Source organism: Geotrypetes seraphini, chromosome 3 (assembly GCF_902459505.1).
Source record: "Geotrypetes seraphini chromosome 3, aGeoSer1.1, whole genome shotgun sequence".
In the NCBI taxonomy this organism is placed as follows: Eukaryota; Metazoa; Chordata; class Amphibia; order Gymnophiona; family Dermophiidae; genus Geotrypetes; species Geotrypetes seraphini.
The window spans coordinates 302,157,831-302,172,853 of record NC_047086.1 but is presented as its reverse complement, the minus strand read 5'-3'; the positions used below and the strand labels follow the sequence as shown (position 1 = coordinate 302,172,853).

Here is a 15,023-nt window from a genome sequence, read left to right as displayed (position 1 = left end):
AATTTACTTAAAGTTTTTGCTTCGCCAGCTTTCTGGTATCTTTACATACAGTGGCGTACCTAGCATATGTAACACCCGGGGCCCATCATTTTTTGGCACCCCCCCCCCCATCTGTAAGAAAATCATGATTTTTAGTAACAAACCACACGTCACACATGAGTACCTAGGAAAAGGCAGCATCTTACATATTGCAGTGAGCAGTACATCAATACACCCATTGTAAAACTAAACAAGCCAGACCAGCACAGATCAATCCTACACCGTCAATCCTAAAAGAAAACCATGTCTTTCGGACACACAGAACACAGAAAACACCTTCGCCTAGTATGGAATATGTCATCACAAACTAACCTCTCACTCTTTTACAAAACTGTAGTGTGGATTTTAGCCACAGTGGTAACAGCCCTGACGCTCATAGAATTCTGAGCATCAGAGCTGCTACCACCACGGCTGGCGCTAAAAAACGCTCCACAGTTTTGTAAAAGGGGGGATAAAATAGAAATACACAGCTTCAACGCTCTAGCTCAGGGGTGCCCAAACTTTTTGGGTTTGCGAGCTACTTTCAAATGACCAAGTCAAAATGATCTACACAAAATGATCTACACAAAGCACACTATACGCTGAGAAAATGTTAATTATCATTCCTATTCTGGGTTTTTTTCAAAGAGGTCAAGGTAGATGACTCTATGCATTGTCACCTCAGTAACAACCATACAAAAATAAACAAATATACCCCCCTTCCTTTTTATTAAACCACAATAGCAGTTTTTAGTGCAGGGAACTACGCTAAATGCCCAGCGCTGCTCTCGACGCTCATAGGCTCCCTGCGCTAAAAAACACTATTGCGGTTTAGTAAAAGGGGGCCATAGTGCAAAATATAAACAGCATATATAAATTCAGACACATTTTGATCACTAAATTTAAAATAAAATCATTTTTCCTACCTTGTCTGGTGATTTCATGAGTCTCTGGTTGCACTTTCATCTTCTGACTGTGCATCCAATCTTTCTTCCCTTCTTTCAGCCTGTATGCTTCCTCTCCTCCAAACCTCATTCCCTCCCCTAACTTTTTCTTCCACTCTCCCTGCCCTTTCTTTCTTTTTTCTCTCTTGATGCCCCCTTTCTTTTTTTCTGTTTCCCTTCTGTCTCCCTGCCTGCACCCTTTCTTTCTCCCTACCCTCCACAAAGCCACTGCTGCCACCATCGGGGGAAACAGGCCCCAAAGCCACCGCCGCAACCATCGGGGGAAATAGGCCCCAAAGCCACCGCCGCGGCTGCCCCAAGCTCTCTCTGCTTCCCCTGACGTCAATTCTGCCGTCGGAGAGGAAGTTCTGCCCAGCCAGGCAGCGATTGGCTGGCCTGAACTTCCTCTCCGACTGCAGCCTTAGGGCGGGTGCACAGCCGGGGCGGACCGCCCCCCCCCCCTTTGGTAGGACACTGAAGACGTGGCAGCGGCTCCTCTCACGAATCCCCACCTGAATCGGAAGTCCGATGCAGTCGGGGATCTTGAGAGGAGCCGTCGCTGCATCTTTTAACTTTAAAATACAGGCCGCCGCTGCTTCCTCTTACCTCCTCCCGCCCTCGAGTGAGCGACAGAGGAAAGCGTATGAGCGACGCCACTGAAAATAGTGAGCGATCACTCATGCGCTCACCTTAGAGGGAACACTGCTAGGACCCTGTCAGCTCCGGGCCCCTGAATGCAGGACTGGTAGTACTGCCCTGATGGCGGCCCTGTGCTACTCTGTACTGGTGTATGAAAGGGGGTTATAAACTATGACCAATACAGGGATTAAGGATTGTATGGTGTGTATACAGAAAAGGTGTGTTTAGCCAGGGTCCTGCAAATGCTCAGTGAAGGATGGACATAAAGCTTGTGTTGAGGGGGAACAGCAATTTTGAACACTTAGGGCCTCTTCTATCAAACTGTGCTAGCAGTTTGTAGTGTGGTAAGCCGCTCTGAATGGCCCACGCTGCTCCCGACGCTCATAGAGTTCCTATGAGCAATGGGGGCAGCGCGGGCCATTCAGCACAGCTCTCTGTGCTAAAAACTGCTAGCTCAGTTTGATAGAAGAGACCCTTAGTAGTGTACAGATATTGCATGTTTGCATTCCCGCCTATACCTGAGACTTACCAAGCCATTCAATATTTTATTTCTTCACTGTTCTGTGTGTATGAGTGTTGGAGTTTCCCCCACTGATTTCCACCAAACCTGGCCCTCCTCTCCACCCCCTGCTCCTTCCTCGTCGCCCACTTCTTCCCCGCTCCCTACGCCACACTTGTGCCCTCCCTTCCCCCATATATTTTTAAACCTTCGCCAGCATGAGCAGTTTCTTCAGCTTGCTGCTCATGCCGGCATTGATTTTAACTCTGACATCACTTCCTGGTCCTGCGGCCCAAAAGTGATTTCAGAGGGGAGCCAGGCTGGCACGAGTAGCAGCCTAGAGAAGTTGCTCACACTGGCGAAGATTTAAAGAGGCATGTGGGCAGGGAAGGGAGAGCACAAGCATGGCATAGGAGGGCAGAGAGATGCCAGCGCCCTCATTTACTATTCTACTGCCTATAAGTGCAGGAAAAAGAATGCCAGTGAGACAGTCTCAAGAATAACGCCCCCCTCTCTCCAATATTCAGCCAATATAGTGCTGAGCTATACCTGGATGCCAGGACTGAATATCTGGGTATAAAGCAGTTGCCAGAACGTATCTGGCTAAGAACAAAATTTAGACTAATACCAGAAAACTATCCAGGTAAAGTCAGAGTGAACAATGGTAATTTTGGCAGCATTACCAGAATAATGCTGCTAAAAATTAGTGGCTGACCCCAGTGAGTGGCATTTCTCTCAATAAAAGCTGCTATGCAGATCAATGCCCCCCACATATCGATCCCACAGTTTTAGCTTCTTTTGCATATGTTATACTGATGCCACATTCCACACATATTCGCTGCAGTTTCCTGCTGTATTTGTGTAACCAACACTGCATGTCCAAAAGCTTATAATGAATGCCATGCATATTATAATGAGGCTGCTAATGCATTCCATGCCCTGGAGCTGGCCTGGCCCCAAATGCCTCATGGGCCAGATGCACAAACTAGGAGAAATCCTTTGCCACATCTGGTCCTAAAAGCTTATGTTCTATTCAGTCTCAGTCTTTGAATAGTGTTTAAATGATCCCACTGTGGGCTCTTTTCCAGCCTGAGAGTGGGCGAATCAACCTCTTCTTGTTTATAATGGAAACCGAAAGACATTTGTTTCTATTAAAAAATAAATTAAGGATAGACATAATAATTAATGTATTCTATCAAGCACCAAGGGTAGCAGCTTCCAAGGTTTAGCTCAGGACCTCAAACAGTGACAGCGATGTCCATGAAGTCTGCTTTTCTGTGTCATCACAGAAAGGCAGGGAAGAATGGGAGCAGACTTGCAGCGGAGAGGAATGACAGATGCTATTTTGGGTCCATTTCCTATAAAGGCAGTTCGTCTCTTCCTTGACAGTTTCCTTTTGTCTTTCCCATCCCCGATGATTTATTACTCCAGAAAACATGTAAATCTCGGGGGACTGCCAAAAGGCAGAGCAGCTCAGAAAGGCACTCTTGTTGAAGCCTCTTTAGTTGTTTTGCTTTAGAGTCCCTCCTACTGTGATGGACAGAATACAGCCCGCTTCACTCCTAGGTTTCTTCTGTGTGTGTGAGTGAGACAAGTGATGAGAACCACAGCCTGCAGAGAGGAGCAGCTGCTCGCCCAGCAGTATGTCTGAGCGCTCCTCTTCTGACTGAGGCACTTCATTTCACCTGAAGTCAACTTATCCTTTATTCCTAAGTTTATGAACTGTCACTAATTTGCAGCATCCCAGTAGGGGTGTTAAGCTTAATGCTGATAACTTATGGTAAAGAAGATGGAGTAAAGAACCCTGTGAAATTGCATAACAGAGTGTGATTTTCTTCAGTTCCTCTTAAGCACATAAACCAATCACCATCAAGCCTGCTTTAACCAGGGAATGCTGAAAAGTTCTCAGCCCAGCCCAGCAACTTCTTAAATTCTGAGCGTTACGTTGCCACCATAGCTGAAAAGAGCGTTATTTTATTTTGTTAAGTGCAAATTTGCAGAAACGAAATTCTAGGCTTTGATGTTGCGGTCCTTTTACTAAAGCGCGCTAGTGCATCTTGGGGCACGCTAATGCGTCCATTGTATCCTATGGATGCGTTACCACACGTTAGCATTTAGCATGCGTTAATATTTAGCGCGCGCTAAGATGCACTAGTATGCCTTAGTAAAAGGACCCCTTTGTTTCAGATCATTGATTGAACCATATCCATGTCATTCTCTTCTGGGCTGGGATGACAATTTTACAGCACCCCCCTCGTCGTGCATCAGCACATCTTCCTTAGACAGTATGCTGTATAGTGCTACTAATTATAATGACAAGCAACCCAGACAATAATTAACATATAACTTTTTTAGTAGATCCTCAGTAGGCTTGTTATTCCCTTTTATGTTTTCATGTAGAGATCGCATAAGCCATTACCTTCGCAGGATCCTTTTATTTTATCTATATTTTTGTGCAATGCTTATTATTATAGTGAATCCTTAAAATCATATAACTTATCTTTTTAGTTGAAAATATATTCACGGAGCACCTCCGTCGACATGACCATGTTTCATAAGTTTTTCTTCAGGGTCGAGGCTCCCTTTGTATTATCTCATTTTCACACAGGAGGGGCCTAAGGCTCCTGGGCCTATTCTGATTGGCCAAGGCGCCTTAGGCCCCACCAGTAGGCGGGGCTTTGGTACCGCTGGGCCAATCCGGCCCCGTTCTTCGGTGGCTTGCATGCTGGACGGATGGGTTTGGCACCCGTCTGTCCGGCCAACGACAAAAAGGTACGGGGAAGGGGGGTGGGGGGGTCATGGGGTCATCCGGGGGGTCGTGGGTCAGCTGGGGTGCCCGATCGGGGGTTCTGGGGGGGTGGATGTTGGGGGAAGGGGGTTCGTTGAGGGCAGGAGGGCCTGGGATCCCTCCTGCCTGTAATGTAGTGGGGGGTGGGGGTAGGGGGGGTCGCCTGGGCCAGGAGGGGTTGGGCTCCCTCCTGGACCAATCGAGTTGGGGGGGTCGCGGCTTCAACGGGGCAAGAGGGCTTGGCCTCCCTCTTGCCCCAATGTTGTTTGTGGGGGGGGGGGGGGGAGTGATCCATCGCGGCAGGAGAGATGCCTCATCTCCTCTACCGCGATGCCATCACTCCTCTACCGGAACTGCTGCAGGTCGCGGGATGGTTAGGTTGCCGGGCCGCTGAACTGATGGCGCCAATGGCCATCAGCTCAGCGGCCCTTTTTCGGCACTTAGACCTGGTTTTATTTTGTCTAAGTGCCGACTAAACTGTATTGGTTATACCTGTTGTACGGCTAGGTGTAGGTCGGCCCACCTCGCGCCCACTGCCCGCCCTTTCCCCTCCTCTAAACACACCTCTTTTCTCTCTGTGCATTTAGAGGCAGGGGAAAGGCCTAAGTTGGTTTTAGATACGTCTAAAAACCAGTTTTGGTTATGGGTACTTGGACAGTCAGGCTTTTTGATCATCCAAGTAGCCACTTAGGACACTTTTTAGACTTTTTTTTTAAATTATTACCCCCATAGTGTTTTTAAAAAATGTGAAACAAGGAAATCACTCAATTTATCTTTCCTTTTATATTATGCTCTATTTATTTTCCACCACCTCTACTCTGAAGTTGGCATTATGACCTGATAAGAAATTAATACAAAGTATATTTACCAATCAAGTAAAACATTAATTTGATCTCAATTTCTAATAGGAGAAGGAGAAAGAAAATCTAATAGTTAATAAACATCATTCTCATTTACAATTACCAGAAAAGGCATGACATTATTATTTCAGCAAACATAAACAGAAATAATTCCAAACTCCAACCCACCTTCTAAGCACCAATATCTGTCTTATCATTCGCTCTGTAATTAAGAACATAAGAATTGCCACTGCTGGGTCAGACCAGTTGTCCATCCTGCCCAGCAGTCCGCTCATGCGGTGGCCCCTAGGTCAAGACCAGGGCTCCAAATGAGTCCAATCTCACTAGTTTAGCATGAACTTGTCCAACTTTGTCTTGAAACCCTGGAGGGTGTTTTCCCCTATAACAGACTCCGGAATAGTGTGCCAGTTTTCTACCACTCTCTGGGTGAAGAAGAATTTCCTTACGTTTGTACGGAATCTATCCCCTTTCAACTTTAGAGAGTGTCCTCTCGTTCTCCCTACCTTGGAGAGGGTGAACAGTCTGTTTTTCTCTACTAAGTCTATTCCCTTCAGTATTTTGAATGTTTCAATCATGTCCCCCTCGCAGTCTCCTCTTTTCAAGGAAGAAGAGGCCCAGCTTCTCCAATCTCTCACTGTACGGCAACTCTTCCATCCCCTTAACCATTTTAGTCGCTCTTCTCTGGCCCCTTTTGAGAAGTACCATGTCCTTCTTCATGTACGACGACCAGTGCTGGACGCAGTACTCCAGGTGAGGGTGCACCATGGTCCGGTACAGCGGCATGATAACCTTCTCCAGTCTCTCTGTTCGCCCTTTTCGCTGCCGCAGTGCATTGTGCAAATGGCTTCATGGACTTGTCGATCAGAACTCCCAAGTGCTTTTTCTGGGTGGTCTCTCCAAGTACCGCCCTGGACATCCTATATTCATGCATGAGATTTTTGTTCCCAACATGCATCATTTTGAATTTATCCACATTGAACCTCATTTGCCATGTCTCATTTGCCACCTCAGATGCCCATGTCTCGATCTTGATTATGTCACGTTGCAGATCTTCGCAGTCCCCCTGTGTCTTCACTACTCTGTATAACTTCGTATCATCCGCTAATTTAATCACCTCATTCGTCATACCAATGTCCAGATCGTTTACACATATCTCATGCTCAGCGCAGCTGAACGTAATAAAAGCATCATGCCCAATTCACCCGCAGTGTAGGGACTGTTCAAAACAAGTGAGATCTTGCAGTACAAGTAGGTACAGTACTGTATTTTCTATTAAAGTTTTGGGGATGTGGAACGAATTATCCAAGTTTCCATTATTTCCTATGGGGAAATTCACTTTGATATATGAACACTTTCGATTATGAGCATGCTTCTGGAACGAATTATGCTTGCAAACCAAGGTACCACTGTATATCAAAACTATATAGCTCATTAATAAACAGATATATTCAACAGATTACTCAAAGCACCCATAGGACCATCATTGGTGATCCTGCAAAGCTGGGTCTGAATGAGAATATTTGACATCCACAGGTACCTCAGTTAGATTGTGAGACTGCTGAGACAGATAGGGAAAATACTTAAAAGAGTACCTGATTACTATCAAATGTATTCCAAATCGTTTTGAATGAATTTCTTCATGTAAAAGGCAATAAATGAATAACAAAACAAATATATTTTATGTAAAAAGCCCTGCCTAAGTGATCTGGATAGCAAGGAGTTACACATGATTGACTACAACATATGAATACATAAAATCCAAAATCATACAATAAAATGGTACCAGGTCGAAATAGCCCTGACAAATCAGCCTACAAATAAAACAGCCATAACATTCCTCCCTCCCAACAAAACAAGCTCCTGACAATAAGCCTCTAACAAAAGGGCCCACCACAGTTTGGTCCCCAACAAATGAGGCCCTAAAAATAGGGCCTAGCCCTGACTGTTACCCATGCTACTGTTGCTGTGTCCTGAAGTTTCTGCTGCTGTGAGCTGAGATACCTCCTCAGGGCTAGCCTTAAGCAGGGCAGAGGGGAAGAGAAGCTGGACCCAGAGATAGAGAGAGGAGGGGGACCATTGGGAGGAGGGGGAGTGGTGGTCAGGGAACAGAGAGGTAAAAATACTGCAGGAAGAGAAAGGGGAGGAGATAGGGACACAGGATAATGCTGGAAAAAGGGTGGATAGGGACACTAGCCCCCTCTTTTACTAAGGTGCGCTAACCGATATGCACGCACTAAACGCTAATGCATCCATAGGCTAATATGCACTTATTAGCGTTTAACTCGCACTAATCGGTTAGCGCATCTTAGTAAAAGAGGGCTTAAGGGCTGGATTCTATCAACGGCGCCTAGCAGCATCTATACTATTAGCACCACTAAGCGCAATTATCAATCAACTGCTAAGCGCCATTTATATAATCCCACCTAGCGGTGCCTAGGCATGCTTAGGTAACAATAGGCATCCTGGAGGTAGGCACTAGTATATTAGGCCAGGTTTTATTTGGCCTAATTTACTGGCGCCTAACGATGCTCAAGTCAACCATGCCTATTTTGGCAAGAAAAATGGCTATCTGCCCCTTTATGCCACTTTTTTGAATGTCTTTTTCTTCTGAAAATGAGCCCCTTACTGTGGAACATGCCTAGTGCTTTGAACTAAATTTGAAATCTGTGCATGGAAACCACATGCTAAAAAATATTTTTATTTCCTCCTCAGAGAAGGAGTGTCAAAGGGTGGAGAGTTGGTTTTTCTGCACTGATCAATTACCACAGCTACATTATCACACATTCATAAGCACAGGGTTAGCATGTAAACCCTTACCACCTATAAAATAGGTGTCGCTAAGTGCTCACTTGCTAATCTTTGTTAAGGGCCATGTGCAAAAGGCAAAATTAGCACATGGCCTTTAATTGAGAAAAAGGAAAATTGCCCATTTTCCAGTTGTGTTAAAATTGGCCTTTGCAAGCAGGAAAGACCTGTGTAAGGGCTTGCTAAGTCCACATTTTACTGCAGATTGGAAAAGGGACACATAGAGGTTCAATTTTCTGTCAACCTCTCGGTCTACACTCATGGAATTACTGTAAATAACTCCCAGGACAGTCTTCAAAGTATTGATTTAAGAAAAGATTTCTGTATATAGTATCTTTTCTATTGATCTCATTCCTTGCATGAAACACATCTTATCTTTAGACAAAAGCAATGCTTTGTTAATTCACAAAATAGCAAAATAAGGTTTTATATGAATGAATAAAAAGGAAAAAGAGAGACATTCAAACAATTCATTATTCCTAGAAACCACATATCCAGTTATATATTCTCAGTCAGGTCAGTTTTCAAAGGGATTTATATATAGCAGGAACACCTAAATGTGTAAGTCTCCTCTCCATGGTTTTTTGGCAGCAGTACACAAATAGTGCTACTGAAAATCCCTCTAAATACCTTTGCACTATCGGAATTGTGCCAGGGCAAAGCAAAGGTTGAGTGAGGGCAATCTGCCTAACTAGGATTACCAGATTTCCTTGTTAAAAAAAGAAGATGCATGGCCCCGCTCCATTCTGTCCCCAGTCACTCCCCATTTCACCCCCCCCAACTCCGCCCCCCACACAAACCTCATCTCTTCTTCCCTGAGCTTGGGGCCATGTCTGGAGGGCCTCTGAGTATGTGCGGATGTGACATGATATCATTGAGTTACATGTGCACATGCTCGAAGGTCCTCCAGACGTGGCCCCGAGCTCGAGGCTTTCCAAAACCCGGACAAACTGTAAAAAGACAGTTCTGTAAAAAGAGGACATGTCCGGGTTTTCCTGGACATCTGGTAACCCTATGGCTAACTATCCCTCCCTCCCCCCTTTTACAGAAGTGCAGAAGAAGTTTTTAGCACCAGCCAGTGCACTGAATGCTCTGCGCTGCTCCAACGCATATAAGAACTCTATGAATGTTGGAGCAGCACATAGCATTCAGCGTTCCTTTTGTAAAACGGGGGAGAGTATACTAGGTTGAAATTCAAATTGATTTAATTGGTCAGTGCTGCTGAAAAGTCTGGTTAGCAGCCATCTCAAAACTGGCTATTTTGGGGAGCGGAGTCAGCACTTGGCCAATCAAGTGCTGAATATTACCACTTATGTAGCTGGCCAGGGTAACCACATAAATAGGACTGCATAAAAGTCAGTCCTGTCTTTATGTGGGGACTCAAGCTGGTTAAGAGCTGAATGTCACACTTAACTGTCAATGTTTTAGCCGGCTCTGTGAATTCAGAAATTCAGTGCTGAAGCCCAGACATTGCCCCTTTTTCCCATGTAGGGGAGGATCTTGCTTACATTCCTCCAGTGGTCATCTGGTTAGTTTGGGCACATTTTTGGCACTTATTCTTTGTTAGAAGAGGTCTAGCCCTAGAGATTTAAATTGTTTCCTGGAAGAATTTTTAAATACGATTTGATTATGGCAGAAAAATGTCCAGCAACTTGTTGAAATTTATCAAAACATTCAATCTAATCGACATTTAGTTGTCAATATTTAATCAATTTTTTAATAAGTCTTCAGTATGTGCCAATCACCAGCCTATCAGTTCATCCTCATCAAACTTATTTTTGTTTTTGTAAAACATTTTAATATTCAAGTGCTCTTAAAGTGCTGGTTTTGTGCTATTAAATACTTCAAACTTTAAACTTTATAAATCTTGTACTTAGCTTTATGCTTTGTATGTTTGATTTTCTCTGTTTGTTAATTTCTGTTGAAACGTCAGGTAGGGACCTGTTTGCTCTGATATGTTTCGCCAAAGGCTTTATCAAGAACAGGTCCCCTAAATATAAGAATAATAGGTGAAAGCCATTAGCTAATGCAGCTCTTTTTCATATAAATAAACAATCTTCATATAATATGATAAATTCTCCAAATTCTAACAAACGAACGAAGTGTGTGACCCAAACAGATTACCCCTTCAGTGTTGATCCGCTGCATGCCGACTTAATCTCTGTACTGCTAAGATGGCCGCGGCATTGTTTCTTTGGTCTTTATAACTCTAGATGTTAAATGTGCCTGCGTGGTGACATCAGTGAGATGACCGGGGAATTCAAATCCTTATATCTTTATAGTAATGTCCTCCTGATTGAGTGCAAAAGGAGTCATGGTATTCAAAGTGAAAATCCAGCGTTGTTCCTTGGTATTTAGCCTCTTTTCGTAATTTCCTCCCTCCCACCCTTCTTTTAAATGATCGATGATTCGTCATTGGATATCATCTACTGTGTGAGCCTTACCTAGCCAATGTTGAACCAATGGAACCTGAATGTTGCCCATCAAAATTCTAGATTTCTGTTCATTCAGACGTATTTGAACTGATCGGCTGCTACTTCCGATATATATCATATCGCATGGGCATACAATTGCGTACACAACGTTGTGAGATTTACATGTGGTATGTGTGTGAGAATCAATAGTGATTTTTCTATTTGGGGGAATCCATCTTTCCCCCTCGATTGTTTTTTCACACCATTGGCAGCGTCCACATCTTGTATGATATTGGTTTGCGTCAGTCCTATGGTATTCTTCATACCAATTCCTAGAAAGATTTTCTCCCATATTTTGTCCTCTACTATAGGAAATGATAGGAAAATCTCGAAAGATGGGAGCTGTCAATTGAATGACGTGCCAATGTTTTTTCATACTGTTCACTATTATATATGAATGATCGTAGTATGGAAGCACACATACCGTCTTATCTTCATCAGTGGTGTGCTGAAATTCTATTTCAGGATCTGGTTGTACCATTGAAAAGTAGATTGTACTTCAGAAATATTAGGTTGTGCTTGTTGAGGTTTGAGTAAAAGCTCACGAAAGGCAAACTTCGATCTTTGGTATGCTTTTCTCATATACTTCTTCGGATACCCCCTCTGAGTTATCCTCATCTCAAGCTTTTTTGCCTGTTTGAGAAATTCCTCCTCATCTGTACAAAGTCTTTTTAACCTTAAAAATTGTCCTACTGTGAGATTGTTCTTTAGTCTATGCGGATGATGGCTATGAAACCATAAAAGTGTGTTTATCTCCACCGGTTTCTGGTACAAAGTTGTTTTTAAAATGCCTTGATCTTTATAAATCAACATGTCCAAGTATTCAATTTTATCAATGTTACAGGATAGAGTAAACTTGATTTGAGGGTCTAAAGAATTCAACCATTTGCAAAATTTATCTAAGTTGTCTTTTGTATAATTCCATATGAAAAAGACGTCATCTAAAAACTGTTTCCAGAAAATTACCGAAGTGAATTTCTGAGAAGAGAAATTTTTTTGGGATTCCATCTGAGCAATATATAAGGTGGCAACTGAAGGGGCCAAAGTGGCCCCCATAGCCACTCCTTGAGTTTGTAAATAAAAATGTTCAGCAAACCAAAAATAATTTTGAGATATCACTAATTGGACTAGTTGTATTAGAAATTCAGTTTTTATACCAGGGGATATTCTTTCCACCAAATAAGTCCTTATAATTTCCAGAGCTGCCTGTTGAGGAATCATCGTGGACAGAGATGTAATATCCAATGTTACTAGTATACTAGTGCTGGTGATATATCCCAATTCCTGAATCATTTTTATGAAATGGGAAGAGTCTTTAACAAAAAAGGAAATAGTAATTGTCATCGGTTGCAGAAAGTGATCTATGAATTGAGAAAGAGGCTCCAACGGTGACCCTCGAGTAGACACAATAGGTCTCCCGGGAGATTGTTGCATATTTTTGTGCACCTTTGGAACAAAATAAATTTTTGGGCTGCTCGGATGTTTTTCTTTCAAAAATGTTACTTCTTTTTTATTATCATACCAATTTGTAGCGCTGAATTCACTAGTTCTTTTATACAGCTTATACTCTTTTATAAAGCTTATACTCTTTTGGACAGCGATCCGACCCCTCATTTACAACAAGAGATAAAAGAACTAGTGAATTCAATGCTGCATTGTGATCTGAGTCCAAGGCTGCCATAATAGTGCTGAAGCAGAAAGAAGTTTGAGGCATACTGTCTGATAGCAATGGACTGAAGAAAACAAACACATTTTTGGCATGCATAGTAATGACTGCAGCTACGACATCCTTGAAGAAGTTATAGCCAGCACATACCGATGCAGTGTCTACTGTACGTCACCGACCCACTGGTCTTGAAAGTCCAGCTACTGGACTCACAGCATCTGAAGAATGATGGGAACATCGTGGCATGTGACTGTGGAGAACAATGAAAAGGGTTCCAAATGAGAGCCCACCACTATGTTCTCTGAACTTCCTCTCTGATTCTAACTCTTCATAAAGCACTGCATATAACACAGTATTCCATTATTCCAGAGTCTGTTACAGGAAATTAGATTAATAGTGAATATGAGGTTTAAATTGATAAATTAATAGTTAGATGTTTCCTTTACATTAATAAATACGGATTATCGAAATCTGAAAGAAATGACTTTTGTTGAATTACTTAATCAAATATTTAATTCAGCTCATTCTAATGTGATTGCACAAGTATGGTGCAGGGTAGCTTTACATTAAAACAAATATACAGAAATGTAGTCATAGTTCTGCCCACAAAATCAAGGTTTATTATATATTTTTGAGCACTCCTTATGAAACAAACAAAAGCAATGCTATTTGCCCATTAAAGATAGGATTTTTTTCAGCTTTTGCTTAGTTTCTTAGTTTCTGTTATAAACACTTGTAATATCTAATCACACAAAGGCCCAATTTTGAAGAGTCTGCATTGTTTGCAATGAATGTGGGCATGTGAAAAGCAATTATACTATATAACAGGGGACGTGATAGGATCCTGTTCTATGAAGAAAAAGAGGCAACTATTTTCCTTCATTTAATACTAGCGCAACTGGGCATAGGCATGAGAACTTCCTTCAGGCATAGAATTGATCTAAATGACAGCATCTAAGTAACATACCCCCTCCTTTATTAACACGCAGCGGTAACTGCTCCGACATTCATAGAATTCCGGTCCTGCTAAACCAGCAGGCAATAATGAGGCCAGACGCTGTGGGGGCCTTTCCTCTTGTCAAATCACTAAAGGCTCTTCCGGTCTCAATCCTACCCCCCTCTAAAGTTACTTCCTGATTTTGAGGGGCGGGATCGAGACCGGCAGAGCCTAATAATAATAATAATATTTTCTTATAGACTGCCAAACCATTAGTTCAAGGCGGTTTACAGCAAGAAAGAACTGCACAAACAGTGAATTACTTACATAAGCATATCAAAATTTCTCAGAAAATACAAGATAGTAATTAAGTCACATATTTATCAAACAGATAAGTTTTAAGAATTTTTCTAAATAAATAAGACTGAGCTTGGGGAATAAGTGCACTCCAACATGAATTCATTGCATTAGCCTGAAATGCAAAAGTTTTTCCTAAGAATCTCTTATAACGACATGCTTTTACCGATGGAAACGTAAACCAGTAAGTTTTTCATGTATTCTTATTTGAATTAAAAAAATTCAAAGTGGAAAGAGCCAAATTTAAACAAAACTCTAGCCTCAAATGGCAACCAATAGAGCTTTAAATAATAAGGGCTTACATTATCATGGTTTTTAAGACCAAAAATCAGGTGAATTGCTGTATTCTGTATTATTCTGAGTCTATTAAGAATTTGGCAAGAGGGAAGCCACCCGCGGCATCTGGCTTCGTTATTGCCAGCCAGTTTAGCAAGACCAGAATGGGGCCAAAGGCAGGGCTGCTCACAATCCAGATGTGCCGCTGACTCCTTGCTCTCCCCTCCTCCTGGTGACCGGTAAACAGACTCTTTTGTTTAAAATTGTATTCTAGTTTGTTGGTAGTATCTTTATTGTGGAAATGTACTTTTAAACAGAGTTCCCTGAAGAAATCTTCAAGATCTGAGTAGTAAATGGAATACATGCTGATAGATTATACAGGGTATAATGCATTAAGGCAGGGGTAGGGAACTCCGGTCCAAGAGAGCTGTATTCCAGTCGGGTTTTCAGGATTTCCCCAATCAATATGCATTGAAAGCAGTGCATGCACATAGATCTCGTGCATATTTATTGCGGAAATCCTGAAAACCCGACTGGAATACGGCTCTCGAGGACCGGAGTTCCCTACCTCTGCATTAAGGTATGGCAGATACTTTGTTCCTTCCATTTTTACTGTTGTTCCTCTTTGGGTCAGATAATTTTTTCTCATTTTTATTCCTATTTTTAAAATGTTATTTCTTTTTGCAATTATTAACTTATTATGAACTTTTTATGCATATTTTTGTAATATCATCTTAGTTTTATACCCATTCAAACCAGT

The 15,023-nt window shown here is 42.4% G+C and overlaps 1 long non-coding RNA gene across 1 annotated transcript in view; it reads right to left on the bottom strand.

Annotated features, from left to right (window-relative positions):
• LOC117356961 overlaps positions 1-15,023 on the bottom strand; it is a 65,342-nt gene that overhangs the window by 35,137 nt on the left and 15,182 nt on the right. The window contains exon 2 of the long non-coding RNA XR_004538747.1: positions 12,844-12,943. This is a non-coding gene — a long non-coding RNA (uncharacterized LOC117356961). The remainder of the gene's footprint in view (positions 1-12,843; positions 12,944-15,023) is intronic.